General features: G+C 36.8%; 1 pseudogene; it reads right to left on the bottom strand.

Annotated features, from left to right (window-relative positions):
- Positions 1-9,857: 9,857 nt before the first annotated feature.
- On the bottom strand, positions 9,858-11,660 carry LOC118274132 (uncharacterized; annotated as a pseudogene).
- Positions 11,661-23,154: the final 11,494 nt, after the last annotated feature.

The following is a 23,154-nucleotide window of genomic DNA, read 5'->3' as shown; positions in this document are numbered from 1 at the left end:
CCACCGTTTCTTATTTTAATAGTTCTGCCCATAAAAAGATAACATATATATAGTGTACGATTCTCACTGGAACACTCAGCTCTAGCATTTTTGCTCTAAGCACCGGAATATTGACACTGTCATATGCAGCCGAAACATCTAGAAAGCATCATGAAAGCACAAGGTATTCTTTTTTGGAAAAAGCAAGGCGGATATCAGTTGTAAGTATATTCAGACTTTTCATAGTGCTTTTGCCTTTACGAAAACCAAACTGACTCTTCGCTAGAGACCCATTACTTTCCAAAAACCATTCCAAGCGATTTTTAATTAGATGTTCAAGAATTTTGCCCAAGGTTGATGAAAGAGCGATCGGCCTATATGAGCTAGCTTTCTCTGGGTCTTTATTTGATTTCAAAATCGGGATAATGATTTGGCATTTCCAGTCTTCAGGTATTTCTCCCTATTTCAGGTATTTTTATTTCTATTTTGGTATGGCGAGGCATTCCCCCGGGGTTCGGTATTGAGCCCTTTATTGTACAGCATTTATACCTATGATCTTGAGCAGGCGGTCCTTCCTTTTTGTAATATCCTACAATACGCAGATGATATTGCCTTATATACTTCCTCTAATTGTATTGATACAGCAACATCCCATATAAATGAAGCGTTGAGATACTTGAGTGTCTGGTTGGATGAACATGGCCTCTCATTGCCCCCAAAATTACAGTTGTTGTGTTCTCCCGTTCAAGGTTCACTCCATTTGCCAACGTTACATATGAAGGACATACCATCAGCCACGAACCCTCTGCAAAGTTCCTTGGAGTTTTCCTAGATTACAAAATGACTGGTGTTCCTCACTTAAATTATGTAATCAATAAATGTGAAAAAGGCATTAATGTCCTCCGTGCTCTCTCTGGTGTTTGGTGGAGTTCCCATCCATATAATCAAAAATTGCTGTACAATGCACTTATTCGCAGCTGCATGGATTCTCATGGATGCTCATTCATTTTGGAACCATGCAATAAAACAGCCTTAAAAAAATTCGACAACATACAGGCTAAGTGCATGCGTATTATCCTTGGTGCAATGAAATCTTCACCAAAAAACGCGTTGCAAGATGCTTAGACCCTCCATTATCCCTTCGCAGACAATATCTGTCTGACAGATTTATCTTTAAGATCATGTCATGCTCATCACATCCACTTATTCCTCGTCTGGAGGATCTATCTTGGCATCATAAGGAAACCCCCAAAATTATTCAGAGCTTTATAAAGGTTAGAGATCTTTCTGCACCTGTCTATAGTTGTAATGGCAATTCTTTATTTCAAACTGATTATTCTGCATTACTGTTTACCCCTAAGGTCATTTTGAATTTTGGAGTTGGAAAAGATGACCCTGCAGCTAACCAAAATTTTATGAGACCCCTGTCTGATTGGCAAGACTGGATACCAATTTTCACAGATGCTTCCAAAGTATCCCCCAACGGTAACGTTGGAGCTGCCGTTTGGATTCCAAAATTCAATGTCAGTTTATGCTTTAAATGCCCTTCTCAGACATCCGTTTTCTCCGGTGAAGCTATTGCCCTTTATGAAGCACTTCTATTCGCTGACACACATAATTTCTCAAAAACTATTATTTTTACAGACTAGAAGTTCGTTACAAAAAATTTGTAGTAATCAATTCAAGATGAAAATTAAGCTTCCTATTATTTTTAAGATTAAAGAATGTTTATTTAAATGTAGTCAAAATGGTCTAGACATAACCCTTGCTTGGATCCCTGGCCACTCCGGTATTACAGGTAATGAAATGGTGGATTCTTGGGCTAAAGAGGCTACAATAAGCGGAACTGAAAATTACACTGAAGTGTTCCATACCGATTTGCTTCCTCTAGCCAACTCGCATTTGAGAAATGACTGGCAGGATTTATGGGACTCATCAAGACTCACTAAAGGGCGTTACTATGGGGATATACAACCCTTGATACCACAGAAACCCTGGTTCTTCCGATTTTGACAAGGTTGCAAACAAACCACATCCACTATATGTTGCCTTCGTCTGGGTCACGCATGCACACCGGTTTTTCTTGCCAAAATCCGAGTACGTGATAGCTCTCTCTGTGAGTGCGATTTGGACGATGGGACGGTAGACCATATCTTTTTCAACTGTCCTAAATTAGCATTTTCATTATACGACATTCTTCCTCAAGATATACCCCGACCTATCAACTTCCAGTCTCTTCTCACTTATTCTCACTCCCCTTTTATAGTCTATTTGTATTTAATTAAGTTTATTTCTTTCCACGGACTTAAGTTTTAAAATGTTATAGTTTTCCCCCTTTTTTTATATAGGCAGGTAGTCGATTATTTTCTTTCTTCCTACCAATATTTTCCATGTCCCACTAACAAAAACTTGTATCTATATTTTTGTATGATGTCGTAACTGTCTTGTGATGTTTGTGTCGTCATTTAATGTTATTTGTTCTAAGTTTCCTGGATCAAACTCCTGTTTCCCCTCGAATTGCACCGAACATTTTCCAAATGTGTTACTTTGAACAAAACGTCGTAGTTGGCCAAATACGTCTCACACACTAGAGATGTGAATGCCATAAAAAAAAATTACGATAAAAATATTATCAATTGCTTTAATGTTATCTTTCATTGGTATCGTAACAGCGTTTGTAAGAGAGAAGATTTAACGTAACTTCCAGGTGTTTGTTATTGTTGTGATTAATTGAGAATTGGACTCGTCTCGAGTTTTCCTTTTGTAGAAAGAATTTTCAGCATTATTCATTAACCATGGTATCTGGTGCAACACAAGCTGGTTCAGGCAGTATGCATCGCCCTTGTACTAACTTTTTAAGCAAAGAATTAACCAAAGAATGGTATAATATTGCACCCACAGAGGAAGTACGAATTGCCCCCATGTAAGAGCGGTGGCTTGGTATTTTAGTAAAATAAATATACCTATAATAAAATAAATTAATTTAAAACAAGATAAGTCGTTTTATTTATTCTTAAAAATAACTACTTAATAGTTAACACTTATTAAGTATTTACCCATTCTCTATAAAGAACAAGGTATACATATACATCTATTAATACACCTATTCCCCGAGCATGATATGGAAATACCTAAGGAAGGCCTATGTTTGGCAGGGAGCTGATCTTCCGCAGTAGCGAATAATCTCAAACATATCAATAACTATGTGAGGCCATTAATGTCTATATTTCTTCGAGTTTCAGTTTCTAAATATCTCGCAAATGCGTAAAGCTTTAGAAATCCTGTATCTCACACGAAACTCAAACGAAAAAAAAAAAAAAAAAAAAAAGGGGCATAATAACAAGAATACGAATATCACGCTAACCCGTATCATTTAAATATTCACTTATGAATTATTTTGTGTTTAACTAATTCTTATAACTTGGTGAACAAAAATTAACAAAATATAAGTTTCATATTTGATTTTTTTCTGTTGTGGTTTGACATGACAACACGGAAGTAGGTACTGCAAGCTATTATTAGGACATTAGTTTCCCCGAAAATCAAATCGAAATAATTCAACGAACATCAATTTTTAATAACGGTAATATAACGACTTTTTTCTGAAACCAAATAATTGTAAATGTTTTGATCGACACAAAACATATATTTTGTATAAGATTGCACAATCTTACTATATATTTTGTGTCTGTCCTTGGTTACTTTGTGTTCATTATCTAGTATAAGCAGAATTGTTTACCTATCTACCTCATATATAAATAACTTTCGGCTCAGGTACATCAAAACGCCTTGGTAAAAGTTCACAGCAATGTTATAGTTTGAAGTTTTTGTAACGTTGTTTGACGTAGGAACGCTACTTTATTTTCAGGATTGCGCAGATATGCCAAGTTTCTGGACCTTCTTAATTACAAAATATCAATTTTTAATTATGCGGCTTTATTTATTGCTAGGTACCATATTTATACAATATTTATTTGTACGGGTTACGACGTCCATACTTTGGTTTAGCCATGTCCTTTATCCTATCTGGAATTACACGACTTCGTCGTGGAAGGAGCGGATAAAGATGAAAGGCTTGAAAGGGACATTATAAATAGTACTGTAATAAAGTAAAAATAATATTACTAGCACTATTTACAAAAGAATTCAGAGTTTAATAACAAGTTTAATGGATGCTTGACTAGGCATTCAAAATTATAACCCCGAACTCTCAAATTAATGCTCCTTTAGCGCTTATGACGTTTTGTGCAACGCAAAAAATTCGGATAAAGTCCCGATTTGACGTTTCTTAAATTAAATTTAATCCGGCATTCAAATGAGAGAGAAATACTATTTTGTGCAACACTTTAAAGGTTCATTAATATTTAAAGTCACTTTAAAAATTTAATGATCGTTTCTGCAACTGACTGATAGTACCTATACTTTTTATCTTAATAACATGTTTCCATTGGATAAAATAATTTACAGACTGGTGAAACCGCTTGTGCAGCTAATTATTATCCAATTCTTAGGTGTCTTCTAAACGATCTCTCCATTGAATATACAGGGTGACTTTGAATTCGACGTATTCCTCTCGGGAGGTGATAATACAACTAATTTCCTACAAAATTAGCTCTGAGGTCCTTGGGCGGAAAGTGGCTAGTTTCTGAGATATTCAATATTAACGGCAATGGTAGGATGTCTCGGTTCTCACGTGTTATATTGGCAGGGCGATCCCACTATATGACATGGCATGCACAATGACCAGAACCTAATGCCGGTCGATTTTTACGTGAAGTCTCTTGTTTATACAGACGGAATAGGCCGTGTATCGAAATTCTTTTCCAAAACATATTTGAAGATAATGACGAAATTAGACGCATATTCAGTCCAAGAGTGACCGTCATAGAGATAAGGAAGCGTGTTCGGGCATGTATTCGTCATAGGGGAGGTCACTTTGAACAAAATTTTGCCAATAAAGATGTTTTTGAAATTGCCCTTTTCTCTTTACACCCTACTTATCATCAATTAATTCATTTGTTTTTGAGAATTTTGTAAATAATTTTATGTTTCTGGGTAGCTAATAAACCAAGAAAGTTTTTCTAATAGTTTGTACGCTTAGTGTCATATATTTTTTTTGAAATAAATCCAGTTTTCTATCGACCAAATTAGTGACACGAAACAAAATTTGGTAGGAAATTACTTGCTATTTTAAAACGAATGATATTTCTGCTATTATTAGTATTAATAAATGATAACTGATGTATTGGCAACTGATTAAAACTAAAACTACTAAAATCCAACCAGTATTTTTTTATTTATTGATGTTTTTGTAATCAATTCGGGATTTTTTTACCAAAACCAAAAATGTTGAATATCTCAGAAACTAGCCACTTCCCGCCCAAGGACCTCAGGGCTAATTTTGTAGGAAATTAGTTGTGTTATCACCTCCCGAGAGGAATACGTCGAATTCAAAGTCACCCTGTATATTTTTTATTTTTACATATAATGAAAAGTGGGTTATACCTGCATAATTTACCACCATTTCCGTTTTTGTACAAAAACATTTTTGAACCGGGTCGGATTATGGGCCATGACCTTAACTTGATGAAATAATAAAGATTAGGACTCTGAACTATAGAACATTATTTATTTAAAGAATGAATTAACATTGACATTGCACTGTCTTTCAAAATCAAACGTAGAAAAAGTATAAAACTACAATTGTTGACCAATAATGGGCAAGGCTTGGCAGTTAAACTAATCCCATTGTCATTAATATTCCCATAAAAACACACATCTCATCATTGTCCGTAGGTTTCCAATTATTTACTCTAGATTTGTGTTTGAGCGGCTTAACTTCAATATATTTTTGTGCATATTTATTCGTTTCTAGTACCATTTTGTTTATAATGTCATCCGTCACAAACAGTTTGTAGAAATCAATGGGATCTTGGACATTTGGAGGTACGTTAATTTGAGAAGTACCTTGATATTCCTGTACGTCTGGTTCACAAATAGAGATATCAATCCAGTCCTCCTGATTGTTAAAAACTAGATTAATTGGCGAACTATCAGCATCTGACTCATTACTCTCAGTTTGACTTGATTCCATGTTACTTGATGAGACTTTCCGAATTGGATGGACAATAATCAGAATCGTCGCTGGACAATAAAGTATTCGGTTCTGGTGATGAACAGATACTTGTCATTTGGGCAATGGTCTCTGGTAGCGGCCCATGTTCTTTGCTACACGAAAAATCAACTGATGATGCCAAAGATTTGCTGGAGCAAGGTTGCGTTGTTGAGTAATCAATTGGATAGGAATTGTTATGAAACTCATCTATTGCTTTATCTGTATTTACTACATCGTTTTCATAAACATTACGGTTCACTATAGGTGTTGAAGGTGATTCGTTATTACTAACATATTGTTTACGTGTTTTTGGTGTATATAATAGTTCGCTCGTAATGTCCTCAGAAGTAACCATTAGATTATTAATAGATATATCACTCAAGGAACCCATTTCACTCCTGGTGCCAGGGAATGATATATTTTCAAGTACAGAATATTTGTAGGTGGTTGAAGGACTCGTGTAGGTGGAACTATTTTGTATGTTGAAAATGTGTGAGTAAGGTGTGAGTACGTCTTCTATCTCCTGTCTATTAGTCGGACTCTCCAATTGAGTCGATTGATTTGCTTGTAAAGTCGATATTTGTATAGGTGTTTCAGACGGCAATGATTCATTTATACTTTGTGTTTGCGGAAGTTGTATGAATTGCGGTAAAGTCTGGCTCTGTGGCTCGAAGACGGATATTTGGGATGGTTGGTTGTGAGACGAAGTCGATGCTTGTGGGACCTTAACGGTTTGCGGTGCATGGCTAGTCGAGGTTGATAATTTCGGTAACTTTATATCTTCTAAAATGCGTATTTTTGAAGAGGTCCTACCTGTGTTTCCGCTAGCAATTTTGAAGTGCCGATCATCACTTTGGTCACCTTTTCCTGAATGTTCAAACACTTTTAACAACATTTTCCGCGATCTTTTCCTGGGTGCATTCATCGCGACGATCTTATTGCGAAATAACAGTAACTATTAGCAAAAACACAAATAAAATACGTCAGTATCTAATGACTGCACTGGCCTGTACTGACTAGTTCCTGTGGTGCGATACAAGGCGGTAGCGTACAAGACGTATATGTCTTGTACACTTTAAACCTACCTATTGGATACAATTTGAAGTAACAAACCTAAATGTATACTTGTTTTCTGGACTAAAGGATTTCTATGAAAAATCAACCCCGCACTAGAGAGAAAACACCTACTTTCAACGGCGCATCAAACGAAAGACTAATACAAGCCAAAATTGGCATGTACCGCATTCAACGTGTTATAAATATTTTTTTTATTGAATGACTCTTTGTGTTCCTTGTGCAAGCGTACTAAGAAACGCAGATGGTCGCGACAAATACATGAAATAGGCCTTGAGTTTTTTAAATTCTTTTTATTTCCTAATTTTTATCCGCAACTTTATCAGAATAATAAGTAACCAAGGGTCTTATTTTTATTGCATAATATTGATTAATTTACATTTCTTGTACATGGATGAAATTTAGTGGGGCAGGATCTGGCATTGTCATTTTCTCTTTTACAAACGCTGTTACGATACCAATGAAAGATAATCCCACAAAAACATTTCATGTTAAATGTTGCCAAGACGAGACCATATAGCTCACACTGTCAAAAAGTAATCAGATCTAGTGTGGAGCCAAGTTTGTCGGCGTGCAAACCGTGGACGTAACTAGCGAGTCGGCCGCACGGACTTTTTGCTATTGGGATGGCAAGCACCTGCCATCGGTTCATCGACTATGTTTTCTAACCAACCAAATAAAAGGAATAGGACTGAAAAACGACGACGAATATGACGATGATGTTGCTACGACAGCAAGGAGGAATGCGCATTCAATACGGAACATATTGCAGACGAAATAGGACCGGACACGAATTTCCAGCCCGGTGGCTGGAAATCGTGGTGTGACGAATTGTATGGTGCTGCAGTTAAAATTGCCGATCAGTCATCAGAAGGTCATACAATCAACGCACATTATGGTACCTGTTTTCGGAAGAGGCTCGATGACCGCCACATCTGCTGGAGTGGAGTTAGAATTTTCGGATATGAAACATCGCTAATTCAAGGGCGAGATTCCGATTCATCATCATCATCATCAAATAGCATGGAAGTCGATCATCCTCATCAGAGAACGCCCGACCCTGAAGAAATCTCGTTCGATGTGACTCCAAATAATAAATGCAGCACTCCAAAGAGACGAAAACATCCGAGTCGATAACTCGATAATGACTGGAACGTTCGTGAACAAAAACGCAAAACGGAAGGCTGAATGATGACGGCAGGTAATGTATTGAAGAAGAAACGATCCAAACCAACAAGTTTGGATGATTGTCCCGAGTGGGATTTCATTATTAAGCACTCAAAAACTGCCCCACGCACCGGATTTTTAAACGGGAACATTTCAGGATCAGTGCGTTTAAACAATCAATATCTGAATGTCACCTCAACATGTGCTTTAGATTCCATTATTCAGATTGTTCTCAACGCGCTGTTGGCAAATAAAGTCTACTTCGAAAAATTAAAATCATCAGACTGTCCCATCATTAATCAGGTACAAAGTGTCAGCGAGAAAAAAAAATATTGCGAGAACATTACGTCCAACGAGCTCAAATACTAACAAGCATTCCCATTTTTAAAGGCACGGTCACTACTTATACAAGGATCATACAGCGAGTGGATGTGGAGTGCAATGCTGCTCATTTAGCGCAATATCTCTTGGGAAAAGAACCAAGCTATTCGTCTGACGTTGTTTGTTCATGCGGATATACAAACCGGCAGAAATACACTTTTATAAGTGCGAACGTTGACATAATTCTATGCCGTGGTCTTCATTTAATGCAGGAAGCCATCGAAGATTGCATGGCAGTGGAAAGGTCTTGCTACAAGTGCAAAAGAAAAATACCCTGTGTAAATGAATATGGGTCGCACTTGGTAATCGGTACTAGCGTTATAAGCGATCCTGGTTATCCCAACAGAAGAAACATTGTTGTTTCTAGGTTGGACTCATTGAAAAACGTCATTGAGATAGGAGGAAAATCTTATATGGTAGCTGCTGTTGTCGTTGTGCCGACACGTTGATGGTTGGTTCGAGCTCCTGAAACAAAGCAAGCATTCTGACACGGTACGCTGTCAGGTTCCTTCCTCCCTCTGTTGCCCCAAAATATGCGCGCATGACATTTTCATTGATGGATCTTGTCCATTTCATGCGCGACACATTACCACCGGGCGCTAGGACTCCTCCCGAAGCCAGTGGGCCTAGTGGGCCTAAGCCACTCGGTGGCCTACATCTTACCCGGCGACGTGTAGGTGGTGGCGACGTGAGCGGGGAAAAGTACTCGTCGCTAGAGCTCGACGCGCCTGCAACCGTCGCGTCGGTGACACCACTGCATCTAGTGGTGGTGCCTATGATGGCGGGGCGGAGCTGGGCGACGAGGTCGGAGATGTTAGGCGTGTTTTAAGTGTAGCTGCAGCTCTTCTCATTAACATGTGATTATCGTGATTTTACCCAATGACATAAGATGTCATGTCACTGTTATTCATTATTTTTGTGGAATTTTGGTTTTTAATATTGTCTCTCATGATATTTATTTGTAAAAAGTTCTGAAATATATTGCTTATTTGTTAGAAAGTGTAAAATGCTTCAAAATGGTATAATTATTGGATTTAATAAAAATGAGTAAACAATTTTGATTTTTCACATACGGTGTTGCTACAGCTATCATATTAACATTGTTATTATACCTATATTTTAAATTACACATCACTTTTCTTATTTTTAAAATTTCCATTTTTAATGAATGCTCTCTTTTAATATGTAATATTTGTAACAGCAACTTCTTTCACTCTAAATCTACATACTGGCATTTCTTTTTGAATAATATTTTTTCAACGATTTAGCCGATGTTGGTTTAATAATTTTTCGTTCCTTGAGCATTCAAGGGACGATTCCCGCGTTGGGCGAAGTATTGTTGAGAGTTTTCGGATTTTCGAAAAAAATATCAGTAGGAACATGGAGTCTGGAAATGTGCCCGATATATGTCAATAGGCTCACCCCCTATTATATAGGACTTATAGCATAAATTGTGAAAAGTGGGTGTACTTTGTACAATGGCATTACGTGCCATTATGTGCATCTCTGCCTACACCCGCAGGGATAAAAGGAATTACGATATAATAAAATAATAACCACACAGAAAAATAAGCTCTCTCTCACCTAATTATCACATTTTATTTACCTTTTTTTTACTCGAAAAATTTACACTCTTTGGAGTTGCTGCTATTTTTGGTATATCTATTTTTACTGTGTTACAAGTAGAAGCTTGGCGTTCTTCAGCTGAAAAAAAATGCACACACATCTTGATATTAAATATTGTTCTTAGTGCACATATATATTGCAGTGTACACACATTTACCTTCCTATTACTACAATCTCCTGTGGTGGGGGACATACGAAAGAAGAAGTAAAAGCCGTTATTGGCTCTGCAGTAAAGACATCAGTTTCTGAAAAATGAGTTTAATTTTATAATAGTGCCAAAAGAAGCAAAAAAAAAAACTAAAGCGAAAAGAAAAAACATGAACATGACTGGGATTTGAATACCTAAAGAAATTTGATGCATAGTGCTTATGGGTTGCACAATGGCTGCACCTGATCGTGTATGATAGGCAAGACTTTTGCGTCATTGTCGCTCAGTTTCGGCTTTCAAAAGCCACCACCAGTCTTGTTCATTTCAACCTAAAAACAATACATGATAGAAAACAAATTGTATCATTCCGTTTTATAGGAAAATAGCCTGATATTATAGAAAATGGTCACCCATCAATAACACAGTAAACAGTAGATTATTACCTTGTCTTCTTTAACAATTCTTATGCATAAATGCACGCGTAACATCATCTTCGGTCACCATTTGGTTCTCTTCAGCATTGATGTATGCTAATTACTGCAAAAAACTTTCTCTATTAGAATGTTATATAATTATATTATCTGTCCAATCTGGATAGTGTGCCCGTTATAACCAGCATTCAGCAATATAACTATCTAGATAGAGTACTTACATTACTTTCTCCAACATCTTTGCGAGATTTTTGCTTCATGTTGTCGTATAAGGTTTTTAATTGGTCCGCGTCTCTTGGACCGCTAGTACAACTACTGTTGTACTTTATAGAAATAGCCTTCCATGCTTCCCTCTTCTTCTGAATAAACTTACCGCCAGTTCTTTTGCATTCTATGATGTCTTTAAAGCTGTCAGATGATGATGGTTTAGGTCAATAGCTTGAAAGTAAAGCAGACAGCAATAATAATACATGTGATTATTTAATACTCACTGTGTGACAAGATCTAGTAGGAATGATTTTTCTTCCTGTGTATAATTTGCCCTTCGTTTTCGCGATTGCTGTTGCGACATGTTAATTTATGAACTCTCTTCAATAAATAGAAAATACCAATATATTGACATGACAACACAATAACTTACACAACCATTCAATCACTTCATTCAAAATATGTGTTTTAAAATGCAACACTTTTTAATGCCTTCTTTAAATGGTCTTTAATTAAAGTCCCATTAAAGGGACCCGACACAGTTTTGTGCAACGTCTTTAAATTTAATGGACTAATTAGCGATGATGTCGGATTAACTAATGTCGATTTTAAAGACAGTTTTCTGCAACTGGGTGTAAATCAGTCAGTTGAAATAATTATGTGTCGAGTGTATATTCGAGTAATCGATTTTCATCTGAAATCTAAAGTGGCCACATTCGTGTTGGTTGGTGTCTCAAATTTAATTGTCTTTGTCAAAAAGTCCAATGTCAATTGCGCGTGGTGCATGCTAAGTTTGTTCATTGCGATTTAAATATTACAGTAGGCAAGGTACTGATTTATTTAAGTCTCTATCCCATCAGATATGCTTATTAATCTGCTCTGCAAACTACGACCTATAAAGTTACCTCTATACACGACGGAGATTTCTATTTTGAGGTTAAGTTACGTTTTCTAAAACAACTTGGAAATGCGGATTTTGATTCCAAAATGGCAATTGTAGATGGTTATTTGGTTAATTTATAAACCATCTAAAACAACTTTGGAATTGACGCAACTCTGTACCGTTGTCCATATTGTCGTGATCATTCTCCTTTTACCGGCCTCCAGGAATCGCTTGTGGGTGACACTCATGTGGGTTTCGTGTCTTATTTCTGTACTTCACCCTTATGATGATGTCCTGCACGCACTGACGTCACCCACAAGATGTTTGTTTTGGGCAAGTATGTGTTTTACTAGCTCTGTGTCAGTATGTCAGGACAGCACATCCGTGGGCCCTTTCGATTACAATAATTTCCCGTGCATGACGAGACTTATCCTTCTCCAGGTTTAACATATGTCGTGACCTGGAATCTGAAAGAGTGAGACAGGTTTCGTACAGGGACTGAATACACTCTATTGCCGTTAGTTTAAATTCTCATTTCATCTTCCCGGCAGATTCCAGCGCTGTGGTGCCCCGCTGCAGCTGTTCATCGGCATATTTGTTAGCCAGGTCCATGGTAATGCCCGAGCGTTGTCTGTCTGTGGATAACATTTTCTTTCTTCCTTGCAAGTCTGACGCAACTTGAGATCCGATTTCCCAGGCATCGTCGCGTCCCTCGTAGGCTTTTTGCAGTATTTTCCACGCTTCATGTGCACTCTTCGCTGTACGAATATACGGAATTACAGCCGGTGTCACGGATAGCGCAATGCGCGCCAACGCTTTGTCAATTTTTTTCTTGTCGCCATCTTCGCTGGGTTCTGCTTCCACGCAATTCCATAATTCCTCGTGGATAAGCAACATGCGCATTGTAAATTTCCACGTGGAATAGTTTTCTGCACCTTTCAGTTTCTCAATGCCGGTTTGCACGAACGCAATCGCCGTTGAAGCCATCTTTTCTTGAATATAAACAAACGATTTATGATGTCCACAAGATTTTCTGTTCTAGAAGTTTTTCTACTAAAGCGCTCTCTATATGATTTGAAATCCTTATTTCTGGACTCCTGTGCTTCTTCGCTTAGCTGACCGATCGGTAATAAAGCCTGTTTAATAATTTCGGGGCCATGAATTAATATTTTGTGAACAGTTGGGGTCATGGGTATCCAGGAAATACAGAGTTACATAAAGAGTAGCTGTGTCGAAAGTTTTGTTGCCGACTGCACTCAAGGTGACTCAAGACAGAGATAGTGACACTAACACAACGCCGATCCTAACGTGTGACAGAGACATATTATCGGGTACCGAGTATTGCCGAATAAGCCCGAAGATTCACGAAGTAACCAAAAAGGGATGTCCAAGTGGCGCGCGTGAGGGTGTTGTTTAATCGATTTTCTTAAAATCGATTACTACGAGACAAATTACTTATCACACAAAAATATATTTATTTTCAATGTTATATTGATGTTTTAAATTTTCTTAAACAGTCGTTACTAAAATAGTCGTTAATGATAACACTAGGCAACAAAAAAAATAAAAAAAAAAATCCCTGAGATCTGATTGTGTGATTCGGAAAGGCCATGGTATAGAGAACTTAGAACAGTAAATAAAACATCTCAGTCACGTATAGCTTTTAAGAGAAATTTATTTTTAGTTTTAACAATTTTTTGTTATTATTTTAAACTAAAATATTATTTAGACTTGAAAAATAAACTAGTTTTTGTTCTTTTGGCCTGCCTGTTATAAGAAGAGGTTGGTGTCTCTCTAATTAAAAACCAGCAGTAGTCTGCAAGCATTGCAGTGGTCCTTTTCCCTGATAACGCTTTTCCATTGAGGCAATTTCTTGGTGAAAGCGCTCACCGTGCTCATCACTCACTGCGCCTAGATTTTCTTTAAAAAAATTAAGGTGCGAATGCAGAAAATGTATTTTTAATGACATATTGCACCCCAGTTGTTTATAAGCATGTAACAATTGGTTTATAAGGCTTTCATATTGAGGCGATCGTTTATTTCCCAAAAAAATTCCGTGACTTGAACAAATCCATTGCATTTTTCCTTAGGTAAGTCTAAGTCTCTAAAAAGATCGTCAAGCTCAGATTGGCTGATCAAATGTGGTGCTTTAGATGTACTTGCCACTTGAAAGTCTTCACATTCATCATCAGAACTAGAAGTTTTACTTGAGGATTCAACGTGACTTGGTGGGTTAGGTACTGGAAGATCTTCTGAATGTGGTATTGGTTTTGTTACGGAAGACACCTCTGCGTACTTTACTGTGTGCTTAGATTTCTTAGAAAATCCTTTGACATCTGTGCGACAAAAATAACAGTCACTTACATGATCCTTAGGTTCTCGCCAAATCATAGGTTGACCAAAAGGCATCTTAGTTGGTTTTCCATTAAACCAGTTTGTCAAATTCTTGTGGCATGAGAAGCAACACATGTGTGGCACTCAATATTTATCTTGGTTGCGAACGTCTAAACCAAAATATGCACGATAACACTTCGTAATTACTTAACGGTGTTATGGGTTTTTTTTTACTCTTCGGTGAAAATAAAACAAAATATATCCGGAGAATTAACACAAAAGCGAGACATGGCGAAAGAAATCAATGTATACTGACACTACAAAATATTATTGTGATCGTTACTAAGAAGAATTTAGAGCTACCCTCCAAAACTAATAAAAAAAATGTTTTTTTACAAAAATGTTAAAATCTCCATTCCTATACGTGACTGAAATAAATTATTATTTTTCTGGTATTAGGTGTATGATTATCAATAAAATACGGTATGAATTTTCCCCGGGAAATTTTGAGTGTTGCCTAGTGTAATTGATATTCGAGTAAATCATAACTTTCAATTGAGAAAATACTTTCTTTTAGTTTTATTTTCATGTCGAAATATCGTTTATTAATGACAAAATTAACTATATTTCTAAATGACAATGCCAGATCCTGCCCCACTCAATTTCATAAATGTACAAGAAAAGTAAATTAATCAAAATTTATGCAATGAAATTAGGACCCTTGGTTACTTAATAATTATTCTGATAAAGTTGCGGATAAAAAGTAGGAAATAAAAAGAATTTAAAAAACCCAAGGCCTATTTTCTGTTCCTATGGCGACCATCTGCGTTTCTTAGTACGCATACACGAGGAAGAAAACGAGTTATTCAATAAAAAAAGATTTATTAATGTAACTTGTACGGATTTTAATATGAATTTGGTTTTAATACGTAAGTATTAAAACCGTTTGTTAGTTAATTTAATTTTTTTATAATATATATTATAATCAATGCATATTTTAATTATTATTTCGTGTTTGAACGTTAGTGATTAAATGTAACGAAACATCATTGGCGTGCGTGCGCCAGTTATGTCCAAAAAGTCATTATTTGACATTCGCTCTGTCTGTTCTGTTTACATTGTTGTTTCGTTATGACTATGAATTAAAAGTAGGATTACTGAAGGTGATATTGGTGATAACATTCCTGCCTTTCACAGCTAAACACCCTATGATAGCATTGTAATAATATAAAGCACTTAATTTAATTATTTCTACCATTATAACTGCAATTAACCTAAACTGGTACTTAACCTAAAAGTGCTATTTTTTTCTTAGATTTACATAAAAACCGCACCTTCTAAAGGCTTTTAAACATGTTTTTAGTTATCACTAATAAAGCAGCAATAGAATGCTACATATGGCATGCCTGTACAATATAGTTTTTTGGTGGGGCAAAGCTCTATAGAGATTCTGGCATTGTCATTTTATTTCGTTTAATACACTCGGCGTCACAAAAATCGCACCTCTTTAAAAATTCCCTTCAAAGTCATTTTAACCCTATTAATCAGACAGACATATGACTGTAAGGTATCATTGGAAACGCAATTCATTTAAATTTCAGAATAAAAGGATTTGGTTTTTTGTGTACCAGGGAATAAAAAAGGAAGCAAATGCAAATGATTAAAAAGTTACATTTTATTTTATCAGCAAAAATTACAACAAAGTCCTTAAAACAACTTAAAACCTAGTGTTACCCTCCTCCTGATGACTGCTTCCATGCGTTCTCTCATGGACCGAATGAATGAGAAAACAGTCTCTTGAGGAATGTTGTCGCATTCTGGAACGACGGCAACTTGGAGGTCTCGGAGAGTGGTATGGGCAAGATCACGTGCACGTATTCGCCGTTTCAGTTCATCCCAAAGATGCTCAATAGGGTTCAGGTCTGGACTTCGCGCCGGCCAGCGCATAACAGGGGTTCCAACTTCTTGCAGGTAGTCTATTACAATTAAAGCGGTGTGTCAGCGGGCGTTATCGTGCATTAACGTGAACTCACTGCCAAAAATAACCAGCATAAGGGACCACCAGCTCTTCTAAGAGCTCCGTTATGTACCGAGCAGCAGTCAGCGACACTTGCCTGCGAGCACTTCCAGCCCGAGAAACGCACAACAAGGTTCGTTTTACGCTCGATTGAAATGCCGCCTCAGAACATGCACGAGCCACCCCTGTATTCCACTGTGTCTTGAATACAGGCTTGTGCGAATCGTTCCTCTTGACTCCTATACACTCCTCGGCATATGTCGTTGCAGAAAAGACACACCCTCGTCTCATCCGAGAAGAGCAACATTGCAACCGGTCTCTCCTATGCTGCGCAGTCAATTTTGGCCCTGTAGCAGCCCTATAAGCTGCAATTTTCTTCTCTCGCATTCTTCTTCTAATCGTGGAGACACTTATACAAGTTCTGCGAGCTGGTGGCAGAGAACTGATAACGTAAAGACGTCGCAACAATGAAGCGATCGTCGCTTTCGGATGTGCACCGTTGTCCTCCAGATCCACGTCTTCGGGTATAGTCTCTTGGAAGCGTTGGAACACTCGTCACTCGGCAAAACGGCACAAGAGCAACATCTCATTGCCGCATCCCTGATTACAGTAGTACAATGACTTGAGCGGCTTCATCTGCAGTAGTATCCATCTTCTGGGGTATTTTTCTTGCTGTAGCTGTTCACGTGTGTTCACTTCAAAGGTTGAATAGCTAATGACTCACATTTAACCCGGGTCGCCCGTTTTACACCCTTGTAATTAGTGGCCGTTGTAATTTATTTATTTATTTATTTATTTATTAGGACAACCAGTAGTTGTTACATTAGGACTTATATCTTATGGTACGAGAGCTAGCAACGTCGAAAAAACAAGCATTTCAAGAAGGCCAGTTTTTAGATATAGTATGTCTCTCAGTCTCCCAGACATCATACGGGCTATCTGGCACCTGGTAGTGGTTGCGTTCACCAGTGCGCATCGCATTTGTACAGGTAAAATTTCAATTTTTCAAACCATTTTAAGAAGTTATTTTTTATTATTATTATTTTAATTGAACTTATAGTAACATGAATCTCTTATTGCCAGGCATTTTTCATGTTGTTTAAGGTCTGCCAGGCGCCAATTTTGAATTAAAAAAAAAATATTTTTTCAAATCATTTTAGTATGGCTGAAATTTTAGTATGATGTTATTTAAGTAATAGTCTAAGATCCCAGGGCCCCCAGACGTTACTTATTTTTGAAGTAACGAATTTTACGGTATAGACACTCTTCTATGTGTTTAAGAGTGTGTGTGTAGTAACTAGTTTGACTAGGCGGCCCGTTCACAGGTAGCAGGTAGAAAAGGTAGACAAAAACATAACTTACTTTTGTTGAATTCGAAGTGCTGATTTTTATATATGTCACAGAATATTATTAAAAATAAATATTTCATATTGACAGACCGTTTCTGTGGGCGGTAATTCCTCCCAGACGCTTCAAACCTCATAAAAAAATTACCGAACTTTTGTTATATTCGATGTCTTCCAATTTATATATGATATTTGGGGGACTATTTTAATACCTTTTGTCTACAGCTAGACCAATCCGAAGGGCCAAACATTCTCCCAGACACAATTCAAATTTTTATTAAGCTCCCCGAAACAATTAATTTTTAGGTAGATTTTTAGAAATCTAACTATTGCATTAGTCCTCATGGTGGAATTTTCACCTGATTTTGCTATCATATGTTATAATTAGTCAAGTAAGTTCCAAAAATACCATTGGTTAAAAAATTTATATATGTATGTAATATAACCCAGCCTTGTCATCAGGATATCTTGAATGTTTTCAACCGATCTTGATGAAACTTGGTACACCTATTTTTTGAGTAATTACCTAGGTCGAGTTCGAAGATGAGCAAAATCGGTCAATTAGTTTAGAAATGGCGGCCATTTAAAATTTTAAAAATTGCAAGTTTTGTAACTTTAACCGTAAATAACTTTTGATTGACAAAAAAAAGCTCATTTATGAAAACTTCATGTTGAAGCTGATTAAATAACCTTTAATTTGACTTCTAACACTGATACTTTATAATGATTTTTATTAGTTTTATAGTTCATCCAAAAATTTAAAATTATGAAAACTTTTAAATTTTTTAAAAAAAATAATTCTTCTCATAAATTAAATATTTGTTATTCAACAAATTAAATAACAGAAATGGAGAAAATTTCATATAACATTAAATCTACCTTCCATTTCGGGTGAGGCTGAATGGCATTTTTTTTGCCTACAAAGGGTTTGTTTTCAACAACAAATTATTGAGTTAAATAACAATTTATTATTTTTATATTTATACAAAAATATAGAAATGCAGTAGAAATATGATCTTCTTCCATTATTAGTTAATTAAGTCTTAATCTTCATAGTTAGCTTCATATGAGTTTCGACTTTCATCCTCGAACCAATTCTGGATTTAAATATTCAAGTCATCATCGTCATCGCCCTGAGGTGTTTCAAAGTTTCAGTTTTACAGAACCGTGAAGAATATAAGTATATATTAGTTTGTATATGTTACTAAAGCAACCACGATCTTTCAGATTAAGTAACACCACGCATTATCAAAGGCGCCGGAAATGTCTACTACATATTTGTGCTCAGATAAAGTCACTGTGGTTCGGGCAGAGAGAGCCGCGTCTACAGTAGATTTACCCACATAATTAAAGGTTTTTTAAGAGTGATAATTGAACGACGTTTTTTATTCTAAAAAAACATCGACTACCCATCCATCGTAGCAGTACATCCCATCACTAAACACTACTATGGCTTTACATTATACGCATAACACTTTACTTTATTTTTCATTTCATTAGATTTTATTTAAAGACTAGAACATTCCGGTTGGTTTTAATTTAATTAACTACACTTTCGAATGATTTAACATAGTACGAATGTGATACAGTTAAAATACTAAGGCATAATTTTTAAATTGCAGCAACTTTCAAGAGTGCTACGGAACCCTAAAAACTATCGAATTAATTTGATAGTTTTAGGGTTCCGTAGCCAAATGGCAAAAAACGGAACCCTTATAGATTCGTCATGTCTGTCTGTCTGTCCGTCTGTCTGTCCGTCCGTCCGTATGTCACAGCCATTTATTTCCGAAACTGTTGGGCCTACAAAGTTGAATTTTTGTAGGTTGATGTGTTTCGGTAACCGCTATTCGAATTTTGAATAAAAATTAATAAATTTAAAAATTTAAGGGGGCCACTCCATACATGGAACTTGTTTAAAAAAAAAATTTTTCAGCTAACATATCCGTGATGGATGTCTATGGATAGGTCTTTAAAAAAGACATTAAGGTTTCTAAAGCCATTTTTCGTCAAAATCAATCGTTTGAAAGTTAGACGCTTCCAAAGTGGAAAAATGAGTGTACCCCCCCTCTAACTTTTAAAATAAGAGAGTGAGGAAATTAAAAAAAATATATGCTATACATTTCAATAAAATGTTTCAACTAAAATTGCTTTGAACGAGATACCATTATTAGTTTTTAAGAAATAAAACATTTTCCAAAACCACAAATATAACTTTGTCGTTCATAAAAACACGTTATTTTATAACAAAACCAAGTTATTTTATAACTTTTTTATTTAGTCGTCTACTTGCTGCTACGGAACCCTTCATGGGCGAGTCCGACTCGCACTTGGCCGGTTGTTTAATCCCTTTCTCTGTAATTCGTTCGACAAATATTTCTAGACCAAGCGAAATGATACTACATCATTTTTCAGTTTTAGATCGGTCTGGCTGAAGGTTAACAACCGAATAACTGCTTGGCAAATTAATTTTGGGTCTTTTCTTACTTAAATAACATCATACTAAAATTTCAGCCATACTAAAATGATTTGAAAAATTATTTTTTTTTTAATTCAAAATTGGCGCCTGGCAGACCTTAAACAACATGAAAAATGCCTGGCAATAAGAGATTCATGTTACTATAAGTTCAATAAAAATAATAATAATAAAAAATAACTTCTTATGGTCCGCAAGGCAGCTTGTGGCGAGCTGTTGGGCAGTGGCGACCCCACGGGCCTGACTCCCTGGAGAGGCCCTATTTTTTAACTCCGGTTAGTACTCGTGACTATCCGGAGTGGCCTCTCCTGCCTCTTTCTTGCCTTAACCGGCTGGTTTGAGTGGAGATCGCAAGAGTGGAGTTGCCTTCAACTCCACTTGGGGGAAGGATGTATCCCAATAAGATGCTGGTAGGGGTCTTGACCGTACTTCCGGGATTGCTCTGATAGCCGTGAGATGCCCCCCCTTTCTCAAGCAGCTCAACGGATGTTGCTTCCCTTGTCGCTACATGCTAGCGGCCGTTTCAGGGGGCCCACTATTGAGTTTGCGAGTCACCCCCTGCCTGTTTATCCGTATTTTTTAATATTGGTCAGGGGCAGGGGCCATAGTAGTCCATAGTTACCATATTTACCAGTCCATTAGCCACCCACACCCATAACCCAATCATTTTCCTCCATATTGCACAATAGTCCTGCATCAGCCGGGGATTGTCCTTTGGTATACTTCCATAGTGCATACAGGGATAATCGCCGGCTGATGTCCCATCACATATAGATTAAAATTGTTCAACGGGCCTCTGCGAGTTGGCTTCGGCCCCTCGTACGCCTTCCAAAGGTCCGGGACCCTGTGGTCCCGAGATATGTAAAGAACATACATAATAATAATAAAAATAACTTCTTAAAATGGTTTGAAAAATTGAAATTTTACCTGTACAAATGCGATGCGCACTGGTGAACGCAACCACTACCAGGTGCCAGATAGCCCGTATGATGTCTGGGAGACTGAGAGACATACTATATCTAAAAACTGGCCTTCTTGAAATGCTCACTCAAAAACGTTGCCAGCGCTTATACTATTAACACTTACATAATAATAAATAATGAGTATTTTGACAACATTTTTTTAACGTTACGTGCTGATGAGATCTGTGGTGTTTAGGAATTCTAATTGTTGTTAATTGAAAGGTCGTTAAATATGCTTTCAATTGATACCAATATTCATAAGGTTTAATGCATTCGTGATTGGCGGGACATGTTTTAAATTTATTTTCGAAGAGGTGCGATTTTTGTGACGCCGAGTGTATATCATATAAAATATCGATTGCGATATTTGATCGATAAAGGGTCAATTGTATTTAGAAATGGTCAATCTCTAGCCTAGATCGTCGCCCCCCGCACCTCGCCTCATGCCACCATTTGGTTCTAAAAAAGATTTATTACGCAGCCTTCTGCACGTAGTTCAGACCTGACAAGATCCGTTGGGAGTACTGTAGAATATGTAAGAGGTTCAGATAACGCAGCTGCAGATGCATTATCTAGAATCTGCTTAAGTTCGAAAGAATTGAATGAGAACATCGTTGATGTCATGACACGTGGTCAATCGCGAAAAATGAATAAACCTGATTCCTCCTCGTTGGACATGGTACATACTAATTTAAGGTCTGATCAGCCTAAGATCGTAAGTAATCATGTCAAACCGGCAGAATCAGTAGAATTACGTATGATTAATAAGGAAGAATTGAATAAATTGAGGAAATTAAGAGCTATTTGTAAAGAAAATAAAACGTTTTGTTATGTTGAAAAGAAAAAGATAATTTATATTAAATACCTAACCTCTGACTCACGAATGACGCGAGGCGACTTTGTGAGAGAGTTAGACGATTTTTGTAAAATAATAAATGTCAATGAAATATGTATAATAAAAAAGGATGATAATAAGCAATTTATTAAAAAACTAGTAGAAGAGATAAAATCTATGAAAGATAGGACCGGTCCACCTATACATATAATAAATAATGTGAAGACAATTTATAATGAAGATGACAGAAAAGTCATATTAAACGACTTCCATCTCCTACCTAGCAGTGTCCATGCAGGTATGAGAAGGATGGTCAATAACATTAAAAGGTACTATTATTGGCCAGGGTTAGATAATGATGTTAAGAACTTTGTTAGGCGTTGTGACAAATGTCAGCGTCAAAAATATTCGTTACCCATAAAAGAGCCATTAAAAATAGCAACGACAGCTAACACAGCTTTCGAAAAGATATATTTAGATCTAGTGGGTCCATTTGAAGTTGATAATAATAATTACTCTTATGCTTTAACGCTACAATGCGAACTAACTAAATATATAGAAGCCTATCCCTTAATTTCTAAAACACCGGACGCTTCTTCCTGAAGCTAAACAAGCCGAATTTCAGGGCAAGGGAAAGGGAAAAGGGAAGTCAAGTACTGGCCATCTATCCCGTATAGCTACGGCCAACTCACCCTGAAGCCCCGGGAGAGATGGCCAATTCTATTTTTTTTAGAAATAACTTTTTAATATGTTTTTGAATTATAAAAAAATATTTGTCGTGGATTTTTACAAGACTAATTACTGTTAATTATGATAAGAATAAAAGACTGATTGAAGCAACACTTTTTCTATTTTTTATTATGTTTAAATAAAACTATGGCCAATGGCCATCTCTAACGAGTTTACCCTAATTGTTTCGAGCAGTTGCTGAAATAGCTCTTGCCATCGAGCTTGCTGTTGCAGTTCCATTTCCCTTATCCGTAAATGCTCGCGTTCCCTGTCCTCTATTAAGGCGCGCCACTAACGATCACAGTTCAGAAATATTTGGCGAGATATTTCTGACTGAGTTGGCTGGCGAGCATTACGGATAGGGGAAGTAGCAACACGTACTACTCGCCGACGCCGTCTGGGAGTATCCCGTACTGACCCTGCCAGTGGATGCGATGTAGGTGAGCT

This window comes from Spodoptera frugiperda, chromosome 25 (assembly GCF_023101765.2).
Source record: "Spodoptera frugiperda isolate SF20-4 chromosome 25, AGI-APGP_CSIRO_Sfru_2.0, whole genome shotgun sequence".
Lineage (NCBI taxonomy): Eukaryota > Metazoa > Arthropoda > Insecta > Lepidoptera > Noctuidae > Spodoptera > Spodoptera frugiperda.
Note: the sequence above shows the minus strand (reverse complement) of the source record. Positions and strands in the feature narration are given on the sequence as shown.